The sequence below is a fragment of the Arachis hypogaea genome, chromosome 6 (assembly GCF_003086295.3).
Source record: "Arachis hypogaea cultivar Tifrunner chromosome 6, arahy.Tifrunner.gnm2.J5K5, whole genome shotgun sequence".
In the NCBI taxonomy this organism is placed as follows: domain Eukaryota; kingdom Viridiplantae; phylum Streptophyta; class Magnoliopsida; order Fabales; family Fabaceae; genus Arachis; species Arachis hypogaea.
In genome coordinates, this window is record NC_092041.1 from 14,304,720 (window position 1) to 14,331,057 (window position 26,338).

The 26,338-nt window shown below is 29.2% G+C and overlaps 1 long non-coding RNA gene across 1 annotated transcript; it reads right to left on the minus strand.

The window, feature by feature from the left end:
• Nucleotides 1-6,350: 6,350 nt before the first annotated feature.
• Nucleotides 6,351-8,872, minus strand: LOC112696184 (uncharacterized). The gene is made up of 2 exons (XR_003150667.3): nucleotides 6,865-8,872; nucleotides 6,351-6,733 (listed from the first exon to the last, which is right to left on the minus strand). It is a non-coding gene; the product is annotated as an uncharacterized lncRNA (long non-coding RNA).
• Between the last annotated feature and the right edge of the window lie 17,466 nt (nucleotides 8,873-26,338).

Consider the following 26,338-nt stretch of genomic DNA (forward strand, 5'->3'; position numbering starts at 1 on the left):
CCAAATAATTTTGAACATTAAATGCTGCATTCTCAAACCCATATCTCCGGTCACTAAAAATAAAGATACTGTCTGTAAGTTAGTTTGGCTTCATCCTCTCCAAGAATCAATTTTTGGTTTTGGTTTCCTTTTATATTGTTCCTTTGTTTTGTATTATTCATAGATTTTTTGTGCATCAAACAAGAAAACAAGAAAACAGTTCATTCTTAGTTGGTGATCCATACCTTGAGCTTGGTGATCTGCAGACCTTCAGCGATTTCACCAGGCTTAAGGTCTGGATCACCAACTAGGAATGAACTGTTTTACTGTTTGATGCACAAAAAATTTATGAATAATACAAAACAAAAGAACAATATAATAGGAAACCGAAATCAAAATTAATTCTTGGAGAGGATGAAGCCACACTTACATTACTTTGTTTGCTCGCCCACTTATCCATGCTTCTTTGGTAGGCAGCAGCGGAAGGAGGAGGAGAAGCTTTTCAAAGATCCTTCTCTTCTTACTACGAGAATCAGCAAGTCAAAGATCACCACCCATTTCATAATAAAGCCAAGGTAAAAAGGTGTATGTATCACCGTCACCATCACCATCTCTGTATCTTATAATATCAAATATCAATAATGACATTTAAGAAAGAGAAAAGGAAAGAGAGAGAAGTTTGCATGGATATATAAGATTTCTCCAAAGAAAGATAGAAACCATGTAATTTAAAGAAGCCTGGGTCTAGTGAAGATGCAGAGTGATATAATATTAAGCTTTGTTTTTCTTTTTAACACAGTTGAAGATGTCGCAAGAAATAGGTAGTTGCGTATAGGCCATTCATAAATTTTGATGCTATTTTCTCATTATCAAAAGTTGTGTGTATATATATCCCCCTTCCTAGAACATTTTTCTTCCGATTTTAATTTTTAAAGCATAATTAGCATGCAATAGAGAGAGACATATATACAATACAAAATACCGGTATATTAGGAGCTTGGTTGGATGGGCTTTTAAAAAAAAAAAATTTTGAGTTATTTTTTTAAAAGATCTTATGAAAAAGTAAAAATAATTTTATGTTTGAGTATCTCATACAAAAATTTTTTTTATCTATCAATTATATTTAGATATAACAATACAAAAGTAATTTTTTGTTTATTTATTACATAAAAAATATCTTTTTTTTAAGAGAAAAAATCTTTTAAAAAAGATATAAATTACAACTTCTCAAAAAAATATTTTTTTTATTTTTCTAGTGATTTTATTTTTACTATTAAAAATTTGCTAAACATACTAAAAATTTTTTTTATCAAAATAATGACGCCAAACAAGTACTAAGTGTATATCAAAAATTGACATTAATTAAAATTAATTACTAATTTCAAATATATATACAAAATTACAATAGACATTTTTGTTAAATAAAAATAATGTTTTATAGTCCTATACTTAAGAAAGGTCCAAATAAGAATATGAATCTGGCAGACAGAAGTGCCTAATCCTGTTTCGACAGTGGTATCCAGAAGCCCATTGCCAACAACTAAAACAAACAGTAATAGTTACCCAATTTGGTCTCCACAATGGGATTGGAGTCACGGCCCATTATTCAAAATTGCTTCTTTTTTATTGTTTACTAATTTACTAATGAATATAACTTTTTTTTTCAAATTATAAATAATCTTAAATTTGAAAATAAGAGAAATTTGGTCTTTTATCAATTTATATTACAATTGAAAATTTGAAATCTAAAATTAATAAATTCATCTCTAATAATTTTTCATTAGAAAAAAATTATCTTGAATCAATTAAATAAATAAATATATTAAATTTCGTATTTATATGCATGAAAATTGAAAAGACAATGGAGAGAGAAGATTTTAGTACTTTAAAATTTGGAAATTTATTAATACAAAAGTTTTGTCCCACAAGATAGAATTAACTATGTTGGATCAAAAGATGTTATAGTACTCTACATAACCATATTTAAGCATAATATCTAAATTAATTTTGATCATTACTCTTTTTTTTTTTAGATTTTCCTCTATATCTAGCTATAGGACTAAGTTCTATATGATTCATTCACTTTTATAGGATTCTATTAACCTTCTTAAAATATATTCATTATTCAAACCACCTAACATCACCCTTATAGAGTTCTATTGACCTCCTTTGGTTTCACTTTCACCAATATCTCTCTATTAGTCTTCTTAGCAAGTAATCACTTTCATGGTAAACTTATTAACTTACTAGGCATAACCAAATGGGTTCTTTGTAATTAATATGGGTCACTTATCCCTATCTCATCTCTCTTGACCTATCTTATAGCTTCACAGTGTGACTCACAAGCATAAATTCTGAGGAGTTCTTGTATTTAGCATTTTCTGTTTTTAGAATTTAATAAAAGAAAAAAAGGATAAAAAAAAGATTACTTAGTTAACACGTACAAGACAAGATCCGTGGTCTAGGGCATTTAAACATGGATTAACTTTTAAATTACATTGTCTCGGTTAGTAAACTCTAAACGTAATAGGCACAATGCTTCATTTAAAAGAAGGATTACTTCTCAGACTCTCAGTTTTCCTTAATGGCAAACCTGCTTTTACAATACATGAAAAAGGAAGCCCCTCAATAATAAAAGCAGAAATACAGAAAAATACTGAGACAAAAGCATGAACAATGAAAGAAAAAAAATTTAAAAAAAAAAGGCTCACCAGCTAGCCTTTTTCGTTATGGCCTTAAATATCTTTGAAGAAACACATAAATATCATAAAATGTCATCATCCTATTGGATATAATAGCCATAAAACTAGCTGGTGAATTCTATGATAGGACATATTTTTATCTTCTATGGAAACAATAGGGAGGTGCTCTAAAAAATTTTGATATGGAAGTAAAATGAGTGATACACTTTAACATGGTAATTTTTGGTGTTTTTTAAAATTATGGGAGTACACAAATCGGACCCTCCGATTTGTGTTTAAAATGTTGAAAAAATTCAAAGTACACAAATCGGAGGGTCCGATTTGTGTTAAAAAAATTGAAAAAACTCAGAAGTATACAAATCGGACCATGCGAGTTGTTTGATTTTAAAATTTTGGTTAAGAAATCGCATGGTCCGACTTGTGGTTGGGCAAATATAAATTTCGGAAGTTAGAAAACGGACCCTCCGAGTTGTTTGTTATTTTCAATTTTTTTAGTGATGGAGAACTCGCATGGTCCGAGTTCTGTTTCAGTAACACCACATAACTGTGAAGCACCTATATTCCCCACATCTGAGTCTAACTCCACTTTTGTTTCCATATTTAAATTAAAAAGTGGCCTTTTTCGTTATGGCCTTAAATATCTTTGAAGAAACACATAAATATCATAAAATGTCATCATCCTATTGGATATAATAGCCATAAAACTAGCTGGTGAATTCTATGATAAGACATATTTTTATCTTCTATGTAAATAATAGGGAGGTGCTCATGTTAAATCAAAATGAAAACCACCATATTTAAAAGATTATTGAACATATAATCGAATTTGCAATTGAATTACTTATTCAAGACAGTTCTCACTTACTTATTGAACATATAATCATCAATTAAGAAATGAGATTGTTATATACTTAAGAAGACAACTTTCAGCACCAAAAGGCAATCAACAGTTTTTGGGCACATATTAGCAATCATGCATATCTTCTGTGAATAAAAACTTAAAGAGCATTTCAGGGATTCAAGAAGATATGTCTAAATTTGATAATATTTTACATGACAAGCAATACATATACATACATAAGAAGGATATCATCAAATCAGAAGGAAAAATATTTGAACAAAATATTATATTAAATTATTTTTACAAGAATTTGGAAAAAAAAAAAAACAAATCCCACCCTGAATTGAACATCCAAGTTTATACGAGTTTAAGGCAAACTTCAATGGCCATGTGTATGCAGCAGAAATGTGCTTTCAAATAATGTCCCAACCATAAATCTATTTTCAAAGAACTTTTTAAATGATGTTTACACAACAACAACAAAAGATTGTTTGATGTAATAACTAGTGTTTGAAGAGAAGAAACTTATTTGCTTGATATTTCCATACTGGCAAAACATACTTTTGATTCTTTCCTTAATTAGAATTCTGTAAGTCTCTTTTTTAAATTGGCGGTGATATTGTAGAAGAAGAAGAAGAAATATTAGCATTTATTAAAGAGCATGAAAGATGAAATAGGTAGTTGCTGTATTGGCTGTGTCACTTGCAAGAAATAGGTAGTTGCGTATTGGCAGGGATTACCTGCTGCTCGTTCTTAATAGTGTAATAGACCATTCATAGATTCATTTGAAAAATCAGAGTTGCATTATTCACGCCACATCAACATAAATGCTCTATTTATATCACCAAAGTATATTGTTCCTAATTTCCTATGTCACGTGCTCACGTGCTAAGTGTTACTAACAAATGTATCACAAAAAGAATAAAAATGCTGCCAAATTTTAAAAAATAATATATCAGAGTTATTATATTCAATATATTGAAAATTTGATATGTTAAATTCAACTCCGCTACATTATCAACAGCATTTTTGCCAATATCTGCCAACTCTTATTTATAATTATGTTTAATGGAAGTGTCTTTGTGATGTGTCTAATAAAAATATATTTTTTATAGCTGTATTTAATAGAAGTGTCTTTATAGATATATCTTCTGGATGTGTCTCTTTATATATGTATTTAAAATATAATAAATAATCATTGTTAGCAATAAATTGACAAATAATATATTGGTACTCTATACTTCTTTGCCAAATGAGCAAAGAGTCAAGAACTATATGTAAATCTCTTTGGTTTCACTTTCACCAATATCTACCAATATCTCTCTATTAGTCTTCTTAGCAAGTAATCACTTCCATGGTAGATCTACTAGGCATAATCAAATAGGTTCTTTATAATTAATATGGATCACTTATCCCTATCTAATTTAATTGTTAAATAGTGACCTGGTGACTTAACCTTTCCTAGTCTGGGTCATATAATTATGAATTGGATCCTATGAACGTATATTCGACTTGGAGAAGAAAATTTTTCTTATTGATGACTTGACCAAGGTTTATAATAAGGTTTCGTTTTATTTAAAAAAAAATGTGAGGATAATAAACGATTTAGAGATAACTCCCTCTTACATCTTGTTGCATATAACTTTTATAATGTTTGGTGGTTATGATCCTAATTGCTATTATGCTGCAGTATCAAAAATATGTTCTGAAACAAAAGATTGAGGTCAATTTGAAAAGATACACTACTTTCTGTGTGTATTATAACTTTTTGTTTTTTCAACAGAACCATTAAATCTTGGCTTGTTCTACTGTATCATATCTGCTTAACCTCTTAATTGCACAAGAATACGCAGTTCATATCTGCTTAACTTCTTACACTAATTTCATTTTCTTTCTTTTTATTACAAATATATAGTTTTTTATTCGGTAAAATTATTGTTTATTTTATTTGACTAAATTATCTTTTAATAATGATTAGAAAATGATCATGTATGGAGTGTTATAAAAAATAATAGTGACATTATTATTTTTTTAATAATTATTTTGATCAGCTAATAAATTTTATTGAACTTGTTACAAAATAATTTACAATCCATGATTAATGATAAAAAATTAAAATAAATAAAAATTGTTAGAAATAAGGTTTATATATATGTGAATGAATAACGAGGTATGCACATGGTAAATTGCATGTGCACTTCAGCCAAAAAGCATATATCAAATGAATTTGTTAGAAATACTATTATTATTTTTTTTATTAGTTTAAATCTTTAAAAAATAAAGATTTAGAATTAAATTCTAGTTATTTTTTAAAAAATAACATAATGCAAATAAAAATAAAAGAAAAAGGTTTATGAAAAAAATTCATGCAAACTCAAAAATAAATTACGTGATAAGTAATGTTAGAAATATAATAATTTATGTGCTTTTTTATCATGTTAAATTTTTTAAAAAAGTAATTTCTGATAGAATTATTTTATTTATATTTGATACTATAATATTATTTGAATATAAAAAATTTATAAATACTAAAAATTTAGCTACCAAATAATTTTATAACATGATTTTGTTTTACATAATTTTATTTGAGTTTAATATTTGTTGTTCCAAATTTAGCACTAGAATAGAATAAGTGAATTACGATGGAATTACAATACATTTTTTTGTTAGTTGGATTTGACAGTCTCTAATCCTAGACGTTATTCATACACCACACACTCATAAGATGAATAAACAGTTCATATCTGCTTAACCTGTTAATTGCACAACTACTATTTCAAAGATGAATAGACAGTTCATATCTGCTTAACTTCTTACATGCACATGTGTTCTGAAGATGAGTTTGCCTCTCTAAGGTAGACCCTTGGCATTCTTTGTTTGCATGTGACTGCAAGTGTGCTTATTGAATTATAACTTGTACAGATGACATATCTTTGTGTTAGTCTTACTATAATAATACAATGCCTTTGTTAGAGAGAGGTGGATCTTAATGTTAAGTTACAAGATGCTATAATCTCCAATCTACCATGTAGTGATTTAATAAATATGCCAGATTTTTTTTTCTATTTGCAGGTCTGCGTGAATGGATCAAGAACACAAAGCAAATTAAAAAAGAATAGCAAAACATATCTTCAACCTACAATCGCTATTCTGATCTTTAAGGTAGTCAGATGTCTCTAGAGCCGTTCTCTTAAAGAATCGTTTGTAACCCCTGAAACACACAGCATCAGACAACCAATCGGCATTTCACAAACTCTTTAGACTGGCTTTAGGACAAACAGTTTTGTGTGCATGGGTGCAAATAAACCAGAACAACAAAACAATAACAAAGCCTTATCCTACCTAGTGGGGTTGGCCATATAGACCAGACATATTGTGCTCTATCATGTATCATGTCTACGTAGATCTCCTGCAACCACCTCGTGTATGGTCTTTCTATGCATATAAACCACAACTGAGACAAATAAATTAACAACACAGAGAGAAGACAAGGGTCTGTTTGTTTTTTATTTCACTTTTAGTGTTTTCTATATCATAATTTTGTGAGCTATAAGGGAATAAGACAGTAAAAGAAATAAAATCTTGTTACACTATTTCCTCCATAAGACTCAAACCCCAAAAGCAGAGAACTTAGAAACATGAAATGAAATAAAAACCAACTAGTCCCCAAGAGCTCCCATAACATGAATGCCTACAAATAATCATACTCGTGGCAAATTTGCATATCATCGAAGTAATTGTTTCAAATGGCACAAAATTACTCATAAAACAACATGAGAATCACCTCTTCCTCTTCCTCAAATTATTATTCCATTATCTGTTTCCACAACATCAACACAAAAAGCCAGTCACACAGTTAAACCTTCTCCATACGCATATAAAATGCATACCAAATGATCAGATAACATAAATTCCTCTTCCTGCTACATTCTTTGAGTCAACATGAATGGCAAAGCTCCAAGGAATAATAACAAAGCAGGAAGAAGCAGAGATAATATAGATCGCTTAAAGTAAATTTTTTATGGAAGGAGAAAATGTTTAGACAAAGGTTAAAAACATATACTTGCACTATGCTCAACTGTAACTTTTAAACTATCTCCCAATGTTAGTCTTCAAACATTTCTAAAATTTCCAAAATCTTCTTTTCCTTTTTGTTATTTAGAAACCTTTCTATCTGTTATTGAACTTAAACTCAAGAAGCACCTCCATAGTTGCACTAGAGGCTAAGTTTAATGTGATTTTGTTTGGAGTTCTATTACCATTTGCTCATCCCCTCCTATGCACTTCCATAACTTGTATCAGAAATCTTGAGTTTTGTTTACAGGTTGTAGCAAAATTATTATATTATTAGGGCTTGGATGAGAGCAGACAATATTAGGAACCAGAACATTGCAAAGTATCAATATAGACATCACAGTAAATATTGTTTGATGTAATAACTAGTGTTTGAAGAGCCACAAGAGAAGAGAAGAAACTTACTTGCTTGATATTTCCATACCGGCAAAACATACCTTTGATTCTTTCCTTCTTAAGAGAGTTTGTGATAGAACACAATTTCAGAACAAAAATAATTCTTAACATCAAATGCTGCATACTCAAACGGTCACGAAATTTCTCAGACAAGAATAAAGACACAGTTTGGTCACTCCGCTTTTTTCTTACCACACTCGAGACGCTCTCTAAATGAATTTAGAGAACATTCTCGAGTGTGTCGCTATTTTTGTATGATAAATTTATTAGTGTACGAGACAATGTTCCAGGGAGGTCTGCATTGTCACTGAAAGAGCTATCTTGTGACTGAATGAACAATCAACCAGACAGGAAAGAAAACCAAAACCAAAATTGATTCTTGGAGAGGATGAAGCCACACTAACTTACAGAACAATATGTACAACCATGACTTGCCTTGCTCGCCCACTTATCCATGCGTTCAAATATCAATAATGACATCTAAGAAAGAAAAAGGGAAAGAGATGTCTCCGAAAGAAAGATAGAAAAAAAAAGAGAGAGAATTGGTGGTGATATTGTAAAAGAAGAAATATTAGCATTTAAAGAGCGTGAAAGATGAACGTATAGGCAAAACATTATTTCCTTAATGGTGAATAATTGGCCTAAGTTTATATACCTTGTTCGTTTGATCTCAGCTCTAGAGATACTGCCATTTCCAATTTCCATGCAACCAATTTTTGAAGCAAGAGCCTCGGTCTAGTGAAGATGCAGAGTGATTTACTTTCTGCTGTACCTAACCTGAATATGATGTTCAGTTTCTGTCCACCGTTGAGATATAACATAAATAATGTGAAGGGTGAAGATCTTGGAAGACCTTATGGTGGGGTTGAGATTGGCTGTGTACTTGAGAGGTATTGAACTATTGATGATTTTGCATCGTCTTGATAATAAATCATTTCAACTGTTAAAAAAATTGAAAATATAAAGTGTGATTTTTAATTCATATTTATAAAATTAATGATGAGAAATTACATCTTACTTCTTTAGTTGTTAAAAAATTAAAAAGATTTATTTTTATAGAAATTATTTTTAATATGGAAATGAAGATGGTATTTTAGTTGAATATTGATATTTGAAATGTATTATAGTAGTGTGAAAATCATTCAACACACTCTGCACGGATTTTAACATGCATCCACGTGTTGGCCAATATGTTGCCACGTGTCCAACACGCCTCTACGTTTTGCAACATGCCCCTCATGTGTTGACTTCTCATCTACAAAATCCACTCATACGTAATTACACCAAATAATCCCATTTAAAAAAAAACACCAATATTTTTTCGGACAATTTACCATAATAAATAAACTGGCTTCCAAATTTACAGAATACACATTTTGCAAAATGGATACTGAAATACATTGTTTTCATAAACTATATAAATTGAGACAGGAGTCCCGCTATTTACGAGTGCACCTAATCCGGTAGAAAGGTGTCGCGGTTTATGTGTGATTTGCAAACGTGGATAAACCACTACCCTTTTCGCATCTACATCTCTCCATCTTCTTGCTCTGCATCACCATGATCACTATGCTTCTAGCATTAGTCCTACTGCATTGTTTATTCTCCCATCATCCAATTCTCAGGTAATTCCGCTTTCTTTTATATATATATATATTGATTTTTTCAGCGATCTTTTTTATTATTTTGTTTTAATTTTATCAAAAAATCAATTTTTTGGCGTTGAGATGTTGTGTTTATTTATTTATTTTTGTTTTTTTAGGCTATGTCTTCTTTAATTATTGGTTCATTTCATTGTCTAAGTTTTCTGCCATTTGATAAAAAAAATTTCAATGATGTTCCTGATTCTTCTTTTAAGTTTAAGAACAATTTATTTACATAATATCAAATATAAAATAAATTACAATCTTAAAATAATTAATTGCATTTATATAAATCAACTATTAAAAAATGAGACTAATAAATTAATTTATTATTCACCATAACTCTTTTAATTCAGGTAGTACCTACTTAATACTAAATAAAAAAATTTAACAAATTGAAAATATTTTTATTATAGACTAGCTAAATATATTTTTATTATTTTTAACATTTAGAAATATGGTATTTTAAAAAAATTAAATATAAAAAATTAAAAATAAAAATTATTTTTAAAAAATAAAAATAAAAAATGAAATCTAAACCTTCTTAACAACTCTCTTCTCTCTTTCTATGATGAGATGTCAGACATGAATGAAACACTGAAACTTGAAGCTGGTGAAAACTATGTTAAATTAAAAGGTTTAGGTTGAAAAATGTTTAACTGTAAGCAAAAAACATATATACGCAGAAACTGCAAGATTCCTACCGCAATTTCTAATTATTTTGCATGTCAACATAAACCGTTGTAGAGTAGATAGAGCAGTTTATGTACGTTTGTAATTCACACACAAACCGCAACACTGCTATTACGGATTATGTGCAGTTTTAGTTTCGAACATAATCCGTAAGATCTCTGCAGCGACTTACGTTTATTTATAAACGATGAATCTTTCGTTGCGGTTTATATAATTTATGAAAAAATATATTTTAATATTCGTTTTACAAAATATATATTCTAGTAAAATTAAAAGTTAAATTATTTATTTTGAGAAAAAAAAAATTTCGTATAAAAAAAATCAGCCTCATTTTCACATTGTTTCCTCTGACAGTGAAAGCTGGATCGCATAAGGCGTGGTGTTCATCAACATCACTATCAGCCAAGTTGAAAGCTTGTTCAGCCTAGATTGCTTTGTGTAGATGTGTTAAAAATGGGCTTAGTCATATTTTTGGTAATTATGGAAGAAATTTATTTTTGGCAATAATGGTTTTGATGAGAGGAAAATTAGGTAAAATAGAATGGGTGCAGTTTAATATCATATTTGTATTAGTTTGTTTAGGCTAATTTTTTTTGTTATGGAAGTAGAAGTTGTGATATACTTTAATATCGTAATTTTTTGTGTTTTTTAAAATTGTGGAAGTACACAAATCGAAGGGTCCGATTTCTGTACCTCAAATTTTTTAATTTTTTTTACCACAAATCGGACGGTCCGATTTGTGTACCTGTCACAAATCGGACTGTCCGATTTCTGTACCTCTACAAATCGGACGGTCCGATTTCTGTATCTCTAATTTTTAAAATTTTTTTTACTACAAATCGGACGGTCCGATTTGTGTACCTCTAGAAATCGGACGGTCCGAGTTCTATACCTCTAATAAATCAAACGGTCCGATTTCTGCTTTTCTTGTTAAACGATTCCACATTTGAGTATAACACCCCAGCAATCCACATTTTAAAAAAACACCACTACCACTCCAATATTAAAAATAAAAATTTCGTTTGTTTATTGTCCATTATGAATTTATTATTTATTTGTATTAATAAAATTGAAATATTTTAATATATATGTAATATAAATTAAATGAATAAATGAACAAAATTTTAAGTTATGTAATATCATGCAACAGATGTATATAGAGGCCTCACATGGATCATGAATGAGGGGAGATTAATATTATTGGAAAATATATCCCTTGAAACTTGAAGGCACCAGGTTAGTTTGGTGTATGTTAAATTGAGCATGTGACATGAAATTAACTTTTAGTAATGTAGTTTTTTGAAAACGGTAAAATAAAAATTTAGAAAAATAAAAAAACGAATAAAAAGAAAATATTTTGAGAACAAGTAGATTTCTAATTTATATGGAAATTATGTTTAAGATGAACTTGAAATTGAAAAATTGAATAATTATGTTTAAATTTAATTTTTGTAATTCAGACAATGCAATTTGACTGGTTATTTTTTTTTGGTGTACATACTGAAAAAAAATTGAAATATGTAGTTAAAAAAGAATAGAAAAATTTTTTAGAATAAAGAAAAAGGGGTTGATGAAATTATTAACGTTTTTTTTTTGAACTACAAAGAATGATTAAATATATATTTTTTTGTTGTTGATAGCAATGCCGAAAATAACATGAGAATAACTATTAACGTTCTTTGCGTTGGTTGTTTTTCTTTGTTTGTTTTAGGTTATTTCTATTTGTTGTCTTTTTTTATTCCACTTTATATATTGAGCTTATTTTTTTTTAAAAAAAAGGAAAAAAAGGAAATTTGAGTGGTATAAGAGAAATATCTTTAAATTGAAAATGTAGTTAGGTTTAAATTAATTTCTTTTTAATGCAACAAACGATTGTTGCATTTAGTAGTTGGTATGCCCCGTTTCATTTTCATAGTTGAATTAATGGCCCATGTAAAAAAAAGCCCAATTTATCTAATATGCAAATTATTAAATATTAAATTAAAAAAAATTCATAATATAATATATTTGGTATAGGATATATAATTACACATAAGGACTACCAAATAACCTATATTGGATTAGAACTTTGAAGTAATTATATTGAATAACTTTTGAAGTTTTGTTTTGACAAAATTATCTTATTAACACAAAAGTTTTGTCCAACAAGATGGAGTTGGCTACGTTAAATCAAAGGATGTTATAGCACTCTACATAACCATATTTAAGCATAATATCTGAATTGATTTTGATAATTTCTCTTTTGTTTTCCTTAGGTTTTCCTCTATATCTAACTACGATTCATTCTCCTTTATAGGGTTCTATTGACCTTCTTAAAATATATTCATTATTCAAACCACCTAACATCACCCTTAAGGATTCGATCGGTTTAATGATTCATGTTACAGGTGCTAGCTCTTATGCTAGACGTTTGTTGTACAAATACAAGCTATTCAAACTCCTTTTCTTTCTTTGCCAAATGAGCTAACTTTCACCAGTATCTCTCTATTAGACTATTAGTCTTCTTAGCAAGTAATCACTTTCATGGTAGACCTATTAGGGTTCTTTGTAATTAATATGGGTCACTTATTCCTATCACATCTCTGTTACCCTATCTTGTAGCTTCACAGCGTGTCTCACAAGCATAATCTCTATGTAATTTGCACAATTTTGATACCAATTTAATCCTCTTCAAGACTTCTAGGATTTAATTGGATTTGAAGTCTAAAGTTGGTACATTATATATTTGGAAGTTGGATTGGTGAGATAGATGGTTATTGCTTTTTGTTTAAGCATATATATATAAATTGTATTCTACTAGAAATAAAATAATGTACTTGGTATAATATTCTCCCATCACCCCAACCCCACCCAAAAAAAAAAAAAAACACCACCACACACAAGCATATTGTGGCCTATTAATTTGATTATTAGATCACTGGTTGGATAACTGACCTAGTGACCTGTGACTTAACATTACATAGTCTGGGTCAGTGGCGGAGCCACGTTATGAGCAAGGGGGCAATGGCCCCCCAAACTAATAAAATGTATGTATTAAATTTTTAATTTTTTAGTTTAACCCTTTATTAATTTTTAATTTTTCTTTTTTCTTAACTTATATTTTTCATGTTAGCCCTTCCCAAAATAATTTCTAGCTCCGCCCCTGGTTTGGGTCATATAGTTATAAATATAGGATCCTATGAACGAATATTCAACTTGGAGAAGAAAACTTTTCTCCTTTATGACTTGTGTTGAGTTTTTTTTTTTTTTTTTTTGGAGGTCTAAATCCAATATTTTGAGAGTATTTTTTTGTATTTATTGTGTCAAAATTTTAATCAGATTTTGGAGTCATTGAGAGGTAGAGAGTGTAGCCAAAAAGTAAGAGAGAAAAAGGAAAAACAGAATTTTTGTTTCTACGCAAAGAGAGAAAATAGGTTTTAGATTCTTCACTTTGAATACTTCTTAAAACCAGAATACTCCTTAAACCAAAACCAGAATATTTCTTAAACCAGACCAATTAATCATCGGCTCTGATACCACTCGTTGGGTTGGGCCGCCGTGGGAAGCTCTTGACAACTGGAGAGACTTCAGAGAAGAATCCTTGTTTTCTTTGATGTCGGACTAACTTTAACACTCCTCACACTTGCAATATTAACAATCTCCCCCTTAAGTGTGAGTCTTCACATCAAGCCATCAACTTACCATTTTTATTTGTGCTTTCTCCTTCACATGTCCAACCACAATGATGACACTCAATATTTATATATATTCCTCGAGACTTGTTTCTGCTTTGATCTTTACTTTTAGGATCTTAACTTTTGTTTTTTTTCCTAGACTAATAAACAAGAACAACTGAATGTGTGACTAACTTTATATACTTTACACACTTATCTTATAAACTCCTCACTCTTTCTTTCTTCTTTTGATGTGGGACTCCTCACACTTGCAACACTCCCTCAGGTGTGAACTCCCCTCTTTTTTAGTTCCTCCACCACAAGTATTCGTCCATCACACATTTCTCACACTTGCAACATTAACAGAATAAGGTTTATTTGAGTCCAAACCACGCATAACACATAATTTGAGCCATTTTTAAAAAAATTACTTGTAATAATTTAATATTAAAAAGAAAAACTCAAGCAAGTTTCATTCTATTTTCTCTCTTTAAAAAAAAAAATTAGAAACCATTAATTTGTAAAGATTGTATGTAAAGAAACAGAAGCATGTGAATTGATAATGATAGTGACAACCGTATTGTAAGGGGAAGGAATGTTTTAAAGAAAATTAACATAATTAAAATATGACCAATGCTACGGTGAGGAAGCAATTTTTTTTCCTCACCTGTTGAATGTACGTGGGTAAACAATAAGGTAGCGTTTGTTTTTGGGTACTGAGACTGAGATTGAGAGACTGAGACTCAGTATCGTGTTTGTTAGTTCAGAGACTGGTACTAAAATTTCTGTCTCTGTCTCCAAAATTTCAGTATTTCAGTACCTCCAAAAAGTAGGGACACAGGGGACTGAAATTTTTAGAGATGAAGACTGAAACTTTAATAACATTTTATACCTAAAATACTTTTATTTCAATTAATTAATTCCAATTTTACCCTTTATGCAAATTAAATTAGAGTTTCATTCTTGTTTCAATTCCTGTCTCCCATTTTGCACCAAACAGAATACTGAGATTTGTTTCAATCCCTGTCTCTTAGTCTCTGTCTCTCAGTCTCAGTCTTTCTGTCTCTGTCTCTCCACCAAACGCTACCTAAATTAATGCCTGTGGTGTGTGTCTTGATGGAGGAGACAAAATCTGCAAACTATCAATATCTATGTTGCGTGTTAATAAAAAAGGATTAATTAAGTAAAATTGATTAATAGTTAATGTTATTAATTAAGGGCGTGGGCTTTTTTTATTGGACTTCCAATACTTTTGTTATTTGATTGGTCTCCAGTTGATTGTTGCTGGTTTTGGTGAATGTGATCATTTATTTGTTTCATATGAAAATTAGGTTTGGAAAAAAAACTGAATGTAAATTAAAAATATGGATTTAATTTGATAAAAAAAGTTTCACATAGAACAATATAGAAAATGTTATTGAAATTAAAAATTAAATAGATTGAATTTAAATTAATAATTTAATAGGATTCAATTTGATAAAAAAAAACGTACTGCTATTATTTTTGTTGTGTAATTAATTATGTTCATTTGTAAATAATTATTTATTTTTATTTTGGAAATAATTATTTTTTGCAATATACATAAGAAAAAAAATCAAATTTTTTATCTTTATAATAATACAAATAGAGAGTTTTTATTATGTTAACATGATGCTCATACATTAAATTTAAAAATTATTATCACTAGAAATCTTTAAAATTTTATTTATAAATTATAAATTATTACTTTTTAGATTGTCACTTTTTGAATTTTTAAATATGCTTTATTAGGTTATTAGATATTTAGTTTTTAATATTATTGAACTAATTTAAAAAAAATTATTTATAAATTATTTACATAAATTGTTATTTTTTTAATTTTAAATTATAGTTATATTTTATTTTTATTATATAATTATTACTCTTTTATTTAAAAAAAAATAAATAAATTATAATTTTTGAAAAAACTAAGTTCACATAATAATTAATATGGATTTAAACCAACATATCATTATGCACAAAGTTATGGAATCATCAAGTATCTTATAATGGTGAATTATACTGTAAAGATATAAGTTTACATATTTTTTTATGGGATGAAAAAGAGATTAAAAAGGGTAGGACTCACACTTTGAATAACAATAAAATAATAAAAAATAATTATAAAAAAAATTATTTTCTCTCTCTATACCACTTCTTTTTTTTTTTTATTTGCATCAGGGTATCCATCAGGGTGGAAGCCCAATGACTATTCCCTATCGAACCCGGGAGAGATGGTTAAGGAACACAGACCCTCATCCATCTGTGCCAACTTGCGTTGGTTCTCTCTATACCATTTCAATCTGTATAGTAGAGTGCCCTTCCTATAATATGGATTTAGTATTGTGAGTTTTGACACTCTCAATGCTCCTGAATTTGATTACACCTAATTGGTTGGTAAATTTATTGTTTTAGAAAAAATAAATTCATTGATAAATTTATTTATTTCATTGATTTTTTCTTAGCAAACTTATTGACAACAAACTCTTTTTATCATTTTAAGTTATTTGCTTAGGTTGTTACTTTTTTAAATTTTAAGTTATTTGCATTTTATTCTTTTAAATTATTATTTATTATTTATTTAGGTTGTTATTTTTTAATTTTAAGTTATTTGCTTAGGTTATTTTGTTTAGGTTGTTATTTTTTAAAGGTTTAATTACTTTGTTGGTCCCTATAGTTTCACCAAATTTTTAATTAGGTTCCTATACTTTTTTTTTTCAATTAGGTCCCTACACTATTTTTAATTTTGTAATTACGTCATTTTCATGTTAAAAATATTAAAATTAACATAATATTTTTACCAAAATACATGCGTTCAAATATTAAATTAAATTTTTTATTATAAATATCTTCAATTTAAGAAAAAATATCCAGTTAACTCTAATATTTTTTACACTAGGAAGGACTTAATTTCAAAATTAAAGTAGTGTAGGGACCCAATTGAAAGAAAAAAAAGTATAGGGACCTAATTAACAATTTGGTGAAACTATAGGGATCAGCAAAATAATTAAACCTTTAAAAAATAACAACCTAAGCAAATAACTTAAAATTAAAAATAACAACCTAAATAAATAATAAATAATAATTTAAAAGAATAAAATACAAACAACTTATAATTTAAAAAGTAACAACCTAAGCAAATAACTTAAAATGATAAAAAGAGTTTGTTGTCAATAAGTTTGCTAAGAAAAAAATCGATGAAATAAATAAATTTATCAATAAATTTATTTTTTCTAAAACAATAAACTTTCCAACTAATTAGGTGTAATCAAATCCAGGAGTATTGAGAGTGTCAAAACTCACAAAACTAAATCCATATTATAAGATCCTGACGATTCTGGAAGTCTGTGCATATCGATATGTTGGTTCAAATCCATGTTAGTTATTATGTGAACTTAGTTTCTTCAAAAATTATAATTTATTTGTTTTTTCTTTAAATAAAAGAGTAATAATTATATAATAAGAATAAAATGTAACTATAGTTTAAAAATTTTAAAGATACCAATCTACATAAATAATTTATAAATAATTTTTTTAAATTAGTTTAATAATATTAAAAACTAAATATCTAATAACCTAATAAAACATATTTAAAAATTCAAAAAATGACAATCTAAAAATAATAATAATTTATAATTTATAAATAAAATTTTAAAGATTTTGAGTGACAACACCTAAGCAAATAATTTTTAAACTTAATGTATGAGCGTCATGTTAACATAATAAAAACTCCCTATGTATTTATATTACCATAAAAATAGAAAATTTGATTTTTTTCTTATGTATATTACAAAAAATAATTATTTTCAAAACAAAAAAATAATTATTTATGAACATAATTAATTATACGACAAAAATAATATCAAATTATCAGTACATTTATTTTTATCAAATTGAATCCCATTAAATTATTAATTTAAATTCAATCTATTTAATTTTTAATTTCAATAACATTTTTTACATTGTTCTGTGTGAAAATTTTTTATCACACTAAATTTATATTTTTAATTTACATTCAGTTATTTTTTTCCTAAGCCTAAATCAATTGGAGACCAACTAGATAACAAAAACATTCAAGGTCCAATAAAAAAAGCCCGCAATCTTAATAAATAACATTAATCAATAATCAATTTCACTTAATTAATTATTTTCTATCAATACGCAACATAGATTTGATAATTTGCAGATCTTATCTTCCTCCATCAAAACCCACACTACACACGTACATTTATTATTTACTCACGTACGTTTAAACAGGTGAAAAAAAAAATTACTTTCTCACGGTAACATTACCCTTAAAATATACCTTAAGTTTTATCTTATCTTTTTTCAGTCTTTTCTTACGTCATTGTTCTATTAATAAACAATTTTTTATATAACTTTTGCTCCACCCTTATTATTATTGTTCATAACATTTAAGAGTTATCAAAACTTCATTAGAAAATATCCAAAAAAAAAAAAAAGTACTTTATTACCACTCATATATAAAGGAAAGTAGCATAAAATCGGGCAAACTTTAGCCGCTGATGATGGTAACCTTGACACTCAATAAAGTAGATATTTTTTTCACCATTAGAGAATGAAAATTATTGATCTAGTTTTGAAGAAATAAATAAATAATAATGCTACGCCATCAATTAATTTTATCAATCAAGTTCCAACTAAATCAAATATGTACGTACAATTTTATTTTTATCTAGTTGTTGACTTGTTGGCGTTGTCTTCTTTTTTTTTTCTCTTTTTTAATAATATCGTCTCTATCTTTTTTTTTAAAGCACAAAAATTTTAATTTACAACATAATATTATCTATTATACAAAAATATTGGTATACAGCACAAAATTTTAAAAAACTACATGATTAAAACATTGATACTCAATAAGTAAAATATACACAATTTAAAAATATCAGTACATATATAATACAAGAAATTTGATGTGCATACACATTTTGAAAGGATTATATATTCAAAATATTAATACGCAACCAACAAAAGACATATTATACAAAAATTTTGATATTTAGCACAAATTTTTTATGCACAAAACACAACTTTTTTAAAGACTACAATTGACTCACTCAACCAATAAAATATATTCACAATAAAAATTTATATATTATGTGTAAAAATTTATGTATTATATATAAATATTTATGTAATATATCAATAAATTTTTATACTTTCTAACAAAAAAAACGGTAATGCATACGCATTCTTTTTTTTGGTGAATTTGTGTTAACTTAATTAAACTTAACTATAAAAATGTTTGTAGGTGTAGGATAGCCCACAAATAAAATCATGGTGATTGCTAGTTTGCTACCATTCTACCAATTACAAATCATGGCCTACAATAAAATTAGAGAAATTTTTGGGTAACAATTTTTAATATTTTTTGTTATCATTTAATTAATATAAATATTAAAGGGATAAGTATGATTTTGGTCCCAATGTAGGGGTCCAAAATTTTTTTCGTCCCTTACCTTTTTTTCGCAACAAAATGATCCCAAAGGTTTCAGTTTGTTTTAAAATCGTCCCTTGGACGATTTTACCCCTATGGTCGTTAGCTTCCGTTACGACCGTTTTAACAGATATTGATAATGTTAATTAATATAAATAATAATAATAAAAGGAGTAAATAGTGAAATTGAATGAATGTGAAGTACAGGGGAGGGAGGATGAACGACGGGAGCTGCTGCTGAAGGTTGACGGCTAGGGTTCAGGAGACAGCGGCGTCCATGGCTGCCCAGAGCTCAAGAGCCTCACGTTTTCGTTCAGATGCGAAGGAGTTTCTCTGTGGCCATGGTGAAAGGTCGATTTTGCGAACGTCATCGACGAAATATAACCCGGGACGAAGATTTTGGGGTTGTGTATACTATGAGGTAACGTGTTTTTCCTATTCTGCTATTGTGGGTCTGAGAATTTGGGATTTCTTCATATGTTTCTGTTGCTTCTGTCAGGTTCAGGATGGCTGTGATTTCTTCAGATGGGCAGATCCGAAAACTGGAGGTGTTCAGCAAGAGGTTGAATTTGCAAGAAATAGGAGGAAGATAACGAAATTAAAGGCAAGATTGAAGGAGGTGGAGACGAAGCTTTGGTTCGTTGGTGCTCTTTGTATTGTTGGGTGGGTGGGGTTTTTGTTCTTATTACTGCAGAATCAGTATAACCTAAAGCAGTCGAATGGAATGCACCTAGGTTATAGATGATTTCGTATGGAATGTTATGTGTAGGTAGAGTTTGAGGGTATTTTGTGGTGTTAAAGTGGTTTAGGTGTGTAGCATGTTTGAAACTGTTTGATTTAATGAAGGAAAGTAGTTTTTATTGTTGCCCAAATTATCACCTTCTTTAATGGTGGAGTTGTGTTATTTTATAATGTAAATGTAGTTTTTGAGTAAAGCACAAAATCATTGAATACAAGATCTGAAAATTCAGTAATTAGTAATGGCAAAGATTTTATTTGCAGCCTACTTAAAACATACACAATTAAACTGTTTGCCTACATATGGCTAGTACTAAAACACAGAGATGCAACACTTCAAGTGTCCTAAGGCACTTAATTAATACCAAAACACAGAGATACAATACTTCAAGTGTCTTAAAGCACTTAATACCAAAATACAGTAATCAAACCAATGTAACTAAGTTAATGTTCTTAAGGTAAATATCCATTACCAAAAGTAAAAACACTGCTTGCAAAACATTAACACGTGAGAAAGAAAACATTTTCAGATGCATATCCTAAAGATTTTCCCACTGCGATTGAGGTAATTTGGCCATCATCCTCAGCTTCTGCAGGGGTACATGAGGTGCACTGCATTGATTGTTGGAAAATTGTCTCTTTCGCACAGATGACTGGCTAAGGGGCTGTTTGTTGCTGGTGGAGGTTGCAGCTGATGCAGCCTTGTTCTTGGTCTGGGCTAGGATGTTGGGTTGAGTGAAAGCTTTCTTGGGCTGAGGTGCTTCTGTGGTGGGCCAAGCTTGAAGATTTTTGGGCCTTGTGGGGGTTTTCCTGTGCTGAGATGCTGGCACATTGGTTCTTGATGGTGTGGTATTCCTCTTTCTCCCTCCCCAAACTGTCTGACCAGGTGCCAGCTTTGGTGTCTTCTGCTTAGCTCTTTTGGTTGAACTTTGAGCCTACAATCAAAATGTATACCATAAAGACAGTTACACACATATCATGTAGTAGTGAAATTAAATAGATGGCAATGATAATGATAAATGAACCCTAGAACTTAATATGACATACCAAAAGGGGATTCCTCACCGACCTTGGCTGCATATAACCAAAAGGGGCAGCCTTGCTGACAAACAGCCCGGACCCTCACCAAGTCACACTTCTTGAATTTAACGTTCCTAGCTGTGTGGACTGCATAGGCCGCCACTGTGTCCTTGAACTCTTGCCGGGATTCATATAATGTGCCCACCTTCCATTAGTAATTTCCCATGTCCTTTTGAGTCTTGTGCACTGGAAACCTCTGCCCCTCATCCTCAGCAGCATCCTCCCCATCATCAGCACCCGACCCATCTCCTGTAATTACATGGTCCTGCTCCAATTCATCACTGTCAACTGCATCCTCATCATCCAAATCACTAGTCACAACCTTTTTGCCCTTCTCTGCATTACAGTCCTTCGGCTTGGCATTATTTTCACCGAATCCACTTTCATAGTCGTAGACCTCATCACTGTCAGTGAAGTGGATGTCTTCCACACTATTTTCCTCTTCATTAGATGGCAAATATGTTGGGTCATCACTATCTTCACCACTGGTAACATCGTCACTATCTGCCTCATGTCCCTCTTGGCCTAATTCCGCTCCATCGTCCTTATTCTCGCATTCGGCTTCAGCAGCAACCCTAGCTCCATCACTTTTTTGTACATTCCCTTCGAACACCACTAAATCTAGACCACCACCCAAAGGTTCCTCATTCTCACCACCTACCCTTTCTCCCCCCACGTCAAGAAAACCCACCTCTGGGAACCCATCGGCCTCCTCAACCTCATGCACCACAAATAGATCAACAAAGCCTCTCCTCCCAGCTATGGTATACATTTCAATTGCCTCTGTGTCCCCTCTCAACAGCTTCAATTGACTCTCAAAATCATCCGCAGTTGGGTCTTTGTACCATAACGCGGCGATGGTGGATTTCAGGTATCCAAGCTGTCTCAATTCCTCGTATGCCTCAAACACACTCCACCGATCGCCGTCAATGTCCTCCACAACTGTAGATTGCCCCTTCAAGTACTTGAGCGTACCATTCTCATATCCAAATGTCCCACCATGGTGCACCCGCATGTTGATGAGCGCCATCTCCTCCCCGAAAAACCCTATTAATCAACACAGGGAGTTAGACAACCAACTATGAACAACAACAACTACAATCAGTTCAAACCCTAGCCTTCAATACACCATCGCATAATCCACATTAATAAACGAGAAATTACATTCACATAATGCTTATCTCGCCAAGGGCTTTCTGTATGAACGAAGCCAAGTTAACGCCACAAAGTTGAGCGGCAACCTCTCTCAAGCTACCAACGCAGAATAGTCCTCGCAGGTAGGCCTTCCAAGGGTTTCAAACAATCGTTTCACTCTGCAATCCTATTCTCAGACAATGCGTTGATTCGGGAAGGAAAAATGATTTCGCGGGAAGGAATACCAACCAGCAAGGGCATTTTGGTATTAAAAAATTATTTTTGGGGGCAAAGGACGATTTTAAAATAAACTGGAATCTCTGGGACCATTTTATTGCGAAAAAAGGCAAGGGACGAAAAAAATTTTGAACCCCTACGTTGGGGACCAAAATCATACTTATTCCAATATTAAATTATCTTTAATAAATAAATTTTATTAATTTATATTTATAATTTTTAAAAAATATAAGTACAAATTGTATTAATTTATATGTATAAATTTTGATAAATATATATACAAATTATATATTTTTTGTGTACAAAATTTCTATAAATATGTGTATAAATTATTACTGACTTAAAATGGAGAACTATGGCCCAATATCAAAGCCCATATTACACGTGTAATGGACTCAATGGATTTGCTTCACACAATGTGGCCCATTTAGGCCCACTTTATCTATTATGGAGGTATACATAAATGACAAACTCACGTGGGCCTTTGCACATAAATGCAGAGATCTTAGAACACTCATTGCAGCCTGAAGATCTTCGCATAGAGATTTGACGTGAACATTTTACATAATTTTATTAAACATAATCTTCTCCTATTAATTTAGATCTTAATTTGTTGGTTTGGTAAAATTTGTTCTATTTTTCTAAAATTGATTAGTTTTTTTTAGTATTTTTAAAGATAATTTTTTAAAAATAGTAGCCATTATGTTTTTTAAAATAAAATAAAAATACTTTTAATAAGTATAAGTTATAACAATAATGTTTGATGAAATAATTTTAAGAGATAAAATAATTTTAGAAAAATATAAATTTAATAATAAATATAAGTAAATATAAATATTTTTAATATACTATAATTTTATATTAAATTTTTAATTTTAATACTAAAAAATACAAATTATCTTTAAAAATTATTTTTATAAATACATATTTTTTTTTATTTAACTTATACATTTCCGATTAACTCTATCAAACCCATCCTATGATTTACAATCTTCGTTGCCATGATTTCTTAGCCATTAGAAGAGTATCTTGGGATAATTACGAATTAAAATGTGTTTTAAATGTACGTAATATATAAAATAGGGTAAAAAAAATCTTGGACATAAGAAAATAATTAAATACCATGAAATATTAATGATGTAGTTCCGGCAAGATGAGGGGTGAGAGGGACGTTGTTATGGGTTTAGCTTTGTCCGATCCACACCGTAACACGTGACAGTGGACTCTACTGTGTCCATGCATGCCTCTTCAACTTCTTCAATTCTCTTCTTTTCTCTTTTCATTTGATCTTTTCGCCCTCCTGTGCCAACTGCCAACCCACGCCGCTCTTTCTTCTATTCAATATATATATATATATATAGTTAAAAATCGTTAGATGATTTAATCGATTTGACTAAATTATTATATAACGATTAACGTGTATATATATATATTTAGGATTAGATAGAAATTTAAGTGTAATAAACTTTACGTGAAATTAATAATTAAAAATTATTTAATAAAAATTTAGTCAAATCAATCAAATTATTTAACGATTCTTAACTATTAACTACACGCAAAATTGACTGCACCTAAATTTTCACCTTGAAGTTATTTTCATCATATTTATTATTAGTATATATATTCCTAATAGCTGTGAAGATTTTTTTTTTTCGTTATTCTTCTTGTTCTCGAATAAGTTGTGGTGCATCAAATGTCTTGTGAAAAGTGAATCATACGTGTTTCTCGTTAGATCTTTCATGTGTGGAATGTTGAAAATAAAAATCTCATTCATATATGGATGTCCTTGATTAATTACTATTGTTATTATTATGAGTTTCGAAAAACCAATATATGAGCCAACACATGAAAAAACGTCTTATAAGATATTGAGTTTTTTTTACCATAATTATTAATTTTTGTGGAACAATCCTCTCTTAAGATCTTGTAACTTATAACATTTGTACTTTTAAGAGTCAACGAATTAAAAAAGACTACTTATAAATAATTTTGACCATTAGAGAGTTTTGACTTTTGAATGACAAAAATTCCGCCTTATTAATATATATAACTCTTTATATATCCAATTATGTATTATATATATTAAATTAAACAAAAATTATTTGACTAACTATTCATTGTTTTCTGAAATTTAACTAAATTATAAATTTCTGTTTGTATGTATGTGAAACTATTAAACAATAATGTAGAATAGTTAAACTTGAAATTAAAGGTTAAAAGGTATATCTAATTAGAAAAAGCATAGATGATCAATGAAAATATTAAACAATATAAATAATAGATATATCGGATGTTCATTGTACTAGTGTACGGATAGTTATTTTAATATTAAAATTTAGATGGTTAATTTAAAAGTGTAGTGTATTTTTATTTGATTGGTGATTGTTCATATTGTTTAACAAAATCATTGTCCCCTAACATTCCCCATCTAATTAATGAAAAGGATAATCCAACCATGTACTACAGAAATATTTAATAACAACAAAAATTAATAAAAAATAACTAAAATTTATCTTATTTAGTATTAATTAATTACTACTATAATTAATACATACTAAATAAAATAAATTTAGATTTTTTTTATCTCTTTAATATTAGGGATAGACTACTTATTAAGACATAAATCTCACACACAAGTGCTTTCTCCAACTAACACTATAAATAGTTAGTTCAAGGTTTCAACTTCGAGTAACCACTATGAAAAACATATGATCATTATTTAGTGTTAACTAGTTGTTTAAATGATGCGATATATGATCATTAACTGCTAATGAAAAAAAAATCATAACTATAGATTTATTTCATATCTAATAATCTACAACCTATGATATGTTATGTATATCATGAAATATTAAAATTACAATAATGTGGCAAACATTTTAGCATTCACAGAAATTTAAAAAATTGTGACAAATAGAAATGCATTACAAGGTTAGAATAAAATGCAGTGATGTAACCATATATATTGCCACAAACGGTACAAAATATCTTGAATAATGATGATATATATATATGCATGCCTTTAATTAGTGACCAACTAATGATCAAGAATATATTTTGAAGCAAGATATTTTGTTATTAGTCATTCATTTTGATAGATGAAAAGCCTTGCACCCTTCTGTGATTTCATATCTTAATGGAATATATATCGGATAAGAAAACAGTTAAAAGAGAAAAAAAGGAAGGAAGATAACAAGAAGCATAGTGTAGGTGAAGCTACTAAACTATAGCATATAGTTCTGTAGATGCGAATGCATATCCAACAAAAGCAAAAAACCAAGAATATTTCCAATAATATAATCCGAATCAAATTTAAATTAAATCAATTTTATTTTTGATAATGTGAGATCGACAAAAAAAAAAACATAAATTTATCTTATTTAACATTCGATAATTCTAGTAATAATTATTGAATACAGAATAAAACAAGTTTTGATTTTTTTTTGCTAATATTTTTTTATTATCAAATATTTTTGTTTTTATTTTATTGTATTTGTTAACGCATTAAAATTAAACTCATCGATTGCGAATAAAAAAGAAACTTATTAACAGAAATATTTGATAACCAAACTAAATTAGCAAAAAATAGTCCAAATTTACTTTATTTAGTATTAATTAATTATTGCAATATAATATCTATTTAGATACACTCAAATAACCCCTTTCTCATAATGAGAATGTATATAATCCAA